At 42.4% G+C, this 5,247-nt stretch overlaps 1 pseudogene; it reads left to right on the top strand.

Moving 5' to 3' along the window:
* Positions 1-1,703: 1,703 nt before the first annotated feature.
* Positions 1,704-3,491, top strand: LOC102864583 (annotated as a pseudogene).
* The last annotated feature ends 1,756 nt before the right edge of the window (positions 3,492-5,247 follow it).

Here is a 5,247-nt window from a genome sequence, read left to right as displayed (position 1 = left end):
AACCAATGAAAATCTCTAGAAAATAAGAAAAAGGCATCCAGTATAAGACTAGCATTTTTAATTAAAACAGAAGGGCTTTTTCATTATCTCCCCTTAGAGGTGAGTTGAGACTTTATTTGAATATTGTTGTTGTTGCTATGTGCCATCAAATTGCTTGCCACTCATAGCGACCCAATGTACCACAGCCCTAAGCCCTGCTCTATTCTGCCCCAATCTTATTTTCTCTGACACACCTACCCCCATTATCCCAGTCACTGAATCAGTTCATCTCATTAAGGGTCTTCCTCTCTTGCGCTGTCCCTCCACCCTCCCTAGCATGGTGTCCCTCCCCAATGATTGATCTCACCTTGCAACATGTCTAAAGTATGTAGACGAATCCTCAGAATCCTTGCCTCCAAGAAGCAGCCTAACTCACCTAGGACAAACCTGTTTGTTCTCCTAGCAGGACATGATATATTCAATACGCTTCTTCATTATTTTATTTTGCTCCTCATAAGGTCACTGTAAGTTGTAGCCAACTGGATGTTCCTGAACATAAACAAATCACACCTTCTTGAAAGATGATTTTTTTCCTGAAAAAAGTCATTTAATAAACAAAATAGTAACTAAATTGCAAATATATTGGAATACACTCAGCCAATGTGTTTTAAAACAGGATTATATTTGAAGAAGATAAATTCCAAATAAACATGAAATATACTGCATGGTTCAAAATTGGGAAGGGTGGACACCGGGATGTGTCTTATCTCCATACCTTTTTTATCTATATGTGGAACAGATTATCCGGAGTCTGGGCTCTATGAGGAGAAATATAACGTCAGGATTGGAAGAAGACTCGTCAACAATCTGCTGTTTTTCAGATGACACAACTTTCCTTGCTAAAACTAAGGAGGACCTGAATGCTTGCTGCAGAAGATCAAGGACTGCAGCCTTCAATATGGACTGAAGGTCAACATCAAGAAAACAACCACTGGGCCGATTGTCAGCACAATGACAGATCGTAAAGTGATAGAGAATGCTGTTGCTTTAGTTTGCTTAATTCCACAATCAATATTCTTGGTACCAGCAGCCAGGAAACAAAAAGACGAATTGCACTGAGAAAGTCTGCTGTCAGAAACCTCTACAAAGTACTGAAAAGCAACGATGTCAGCCTAGAGACTAAGGTATGCCTGATCCAGGCCATGATCTTTGCAATTACTTACTATGAATCAGAAGTCTGTAAAATGGCTACAGGTGACAGAAGGAGAATCAATGCCTTTGAACTGTAGTGCTGGAGAAGAGTGTTGAATATATCATGGAGTGAGAACAAACAAGTTCATCCTGGAGAGGGTGAGACCAGGCTGCTCCTTGGAGGCAAGGATTCTGTAGCTTCCTCTGACATACTTTGGACATGTTGCAAGGTGGGACCAGTCCTTGGAGAGGGACATCATGCTTGGGAGGGTGGACCGACAAGGCAAAATATGAAGACCCTCAATGAGATGGATTGATTCAGTTACTGGGATAACGGGGGTAGCAGTGTCAGAGACAATAAGATTGGCACAGGACAGAGCAAGTTTTAGGGCTTTTGTAAATAGGGTCGCTATGAGTTGCAGGCAACTCAATGGCACATAACAACAATAACAACAATGCTTAGCCATACTAATTTTTTTACAGACTTATTTTTAGAGAAAATATTTCTAGGATAACGGCCATGCTGAGCATCCATGGCCAGGCCCGCTGGCTGCATCCGAGGCCGCTCCCTGGGGCGCTATTGCATCACCCTGCCTGTGAAGGACTTGAGCAATTTACATCTTAAAGAATAGAAAGTCAAACCAGATGCCAATGGTGCTGTTGTAAAGACGAATGCTAATGCAGAGAAGACAGATGAAGAAGAAAAAGAGGACAGATCCGCCCAGTCCTTACTCAACTAGCTGATCAGGAGCAACCTCATGGATAACACAAACCAAGTGGAAGTCCTGCAGCGAGACCCCAACACCCCCCTCTACTCGGTCTTTTGAAGAGCTCCTACTGAAACCGCAGCTTCTGCAGGGAGTCTATGTCCTGGGCTTTAACAGTCCCTCCAAGATACAGGAGAACGCACTGCCTTTGATGCTGGCTGAACCCCCGCAGAACCTGATCGCACAGTCTCAGTCCGGTACTGGCAAAACCGCTGCCTTTGTGTTGGCCATGCTCAGCCACGTGGAACCCACAAGCAGGTGCCCCTAGTGTCTGTGCCTCTCCCCCACCTAGGAGCTCACCCTTCAAACAGGAAAAGTGATTTAGCAGACGGGCAAGTTTTACCCTGAACTGAAGCTGACTTATGCTGTTCGAGGCAATAAATTGGAACGAGGTCAGAAGATCAGTGAGTAGATTGTCATCGGCACCCCGGGGACCGTCCTGGACTGGTGTGCCAAGCTCAGGTTCGTCGACCCCAAGAAGATCAAGGTGTTTGTCCTGCACGAGGCTGATGTGATAATAGTGACCCAGGGTCACCAAGATCAGAGCATCTGCATCCACAGGATGCAGCTCAGGAACTGCCAGGTGCGGCATTTTTCAGCCACCTTTGAAGACTCCGTGTGGAATTTTGCCCAGAAAGTGATCCTAGAGCCGAACATCATCAAACTGAAGCGTGAGAGGGAGCTCTGGTGGCCTAGTGGCAAGAAGTTGCACTGCAATCCCAGAAGTAACGCGGTTCAAATCCACCAGATGTTCTGCTGGAGAAGGAGGGGCAATCTGCTCCTGCACCAGTTAGATCCAATTTGACGGTACACACACACACACATATTAAAAACAAAGAAAAAAGAAACAAACAAAAAACAAAAATACCTGAAGCACGAGGAGGACATGTTGGACACCCTAAAGCATTATTATGTCCTGTGCAACAACAGAGACGAGAAGTTCCAGGCCTTATGTAACCTGTACGAGGCCATCACTACCGCCCAGGCCATGATCTTCTGCCACACCCGCAAGACAGCTAGGGGGTTGGCAGCCGAGCTCTCGAGAAAAGGCCACCAGGTGACTCTGCTGAGTGGCGAGATGATGGTGGAGCACAGAGCTGCTTCTGGGAGGGCAAGGAGAAGGTTCTGGTCACCACCACAGTGTGTACCCGCGGTATCGACGTAGAATAAATATCTGTCGTCATCAACTTTGACCTGCTCGTGGACAAGGACAGGAACCCAAACAACGAGACCTACCTGCACCGGATCGGGCGCACCGGCCTCTTTGGCAAGAGGGGCCTGGCCGTGAACGTGGTGGACAGCAAACACAGCATGAACATCCTCAACAGGACCCAGGAGCACTTTAATAAGAAGATAAAAAGACTGGACACAGACAACTTGGATGAGATTGAGAAAATAACCAACTGGTCGGGAGCAGTGCTCACCCTTGGCGCTCCTTGCTCGGGGGACGATGCTTCCAGGCACATAGCTCATGGCCACCGGGAGGTGCGGCAGAGAAACTACCTATCTCACTTCAAATTACGTTTGGACTTGACCCCCCCAAAAAATAAATAAATAAATAAAAATGTGCATATGATGGGGAAAGGTAGAACAAAATAGTTTATTGGACTTTTCAAGATTAGGTGTGAGTGCACAGAAATTTACTTTTTGGAAAAATGAAGGAAATATTTCTAAAGCTCTTATTATGTTACTTTTCTTTAAAAGATACATTTCAGTCTTAAAATTAACAAAATTGAATACATATCACAGAACTTAAAAAAGTTACATATCCCATACTGTATAATCTTTAATACATAGTTACGTATTGTCATGCAAAATGTTCCTCAGAAAATCTAATAAAATTTAAAAAGATAAAAATGATACATTTTATTGTCTTATCAGCAAACATTATTTTATACATTGATGACAGAATGAAATGTGCAGCATTTTTCAGATCAGATTTTGAGCTAAAGGGCTTTCATATATTTGCTACAGATTTGAGCACAGTAAGTATAATTCTTTTGAAATAATATCTCTGCAACTAGACTACTGACTGCAAAGCAGTTGCTTAAGTTAAAAAATATTCATCTTTTAGATTTTCTTTCACACAGAAACCTATGGTAGCCAATAGATACTGTTGGGGTTGTTAAGTGCTGTTGAGTTGCCTGTGACTTGTAGTGACCCTGTGTACAATAGCTCTGATGTCTGCCCTATCCTGAGCCAGCCTCACTGACTCCAATACACCTATCCCTACTACCTCAGTTTCTCTATTAATTCATCTCATTCAAAGCCTTCCTGTCCTGTGCTGTTCTCTCCATGATGTCCTTCTCCAAGGATGGGTCTCTCTTGCTCACATGTCCAAAATATGTGAGATGGAGTTTCAAAATCCTTGACTCCAAAGAGAAACTTGGTTTTACCCTCTCCCAGATAGACTTGTTTATTCTCTTGCCTGAGCAGATACGTTCAATGCTTTTCTACAGCACCACAATTCAAAGGCATAGATTCTTCTTCTGTCATTCTTTGTCATTGTCCAGCTCTCTGATGCATAGCGAGTATTGTGAAGACCATGGTCTGGATCAGGCATAACTTAGTCTCGAGACTGACCTAGCTGCTCCTCAGTGCTCTGGAGAGGTCCTTGAAAGTATACTAGCCTATCTTTGATAAATTTATCTTTCTTAAGCACCTACCCTTTGCAATGTGCACAAGAAAATATACATGGTTTTTCATTTCTGAAAAAAGAAATATACTGTGTGGCCAGTAAGTTGACAAATTCTTATTTAGCAGTAAGTTGGCATCCATCCATAATTTAGTGAGATTTAGTTAAGCTGGATTGTGTAAGAGATTCTCAAAATTTAGCATGCATCAGAATCACTTTGGAGCCTTAGAAAAACACATACTAAAAGACCCTACTCTCTAATTTTCTGATTATGTGTCTGTGAATAGAATTTAAATTGTGGACAAATATTTGAGTACTGATGATGTAACTTATACTGAGTTACATCTTGTGAATCCATTTTTACCTTACATATAGTTTCAAGACTTTTGCTACTTAAAACATCAAATTTAACATTCATTCAAATGTTAGCTGTTGGCACTGAACCTTTGGTGGGTCAAATTTAGGATTGTTTTACTTGCCTTCTTATTTTGTTGCTCTGATGAAGAATCAGACCTTGCTAGGGTATGATGCTCTAAGAAAAGGACTAAAGTAAAGCTCAAGAAAATCTCAAAAATTACATTGAAATTTTCTTGTAAAATTAGGCAAAAATCACATCTTATGATTTCCCCCTGCAAATCTCATGGGTTAATGTTGACAAAATGAAACGTACACTTA

This window comes from Elephantulus edwardii, unplaced genomic scaffold, assembly GCF_000299155.1.
Source record: "Elephantulus edwardii isolate Elephantulus edwardi_28Jun2011 unplaced genomic scaffold, EleEdw1.0 scaffold00056, whole genome shotgun sequence".
Taxonomy (NCBI): domain Eukaryota; kingdom Metazoa; phylum Chordata; class Mammalia; order Macroscelidea; family Macroscelididae; genus Elephantulus; species Elephantulus edwardii.
The sequence above is the reverse complement of the archived record's forward strand: the minus strand, read 5'-3'. Positions and strand labels throughout refer to the sequence as shown.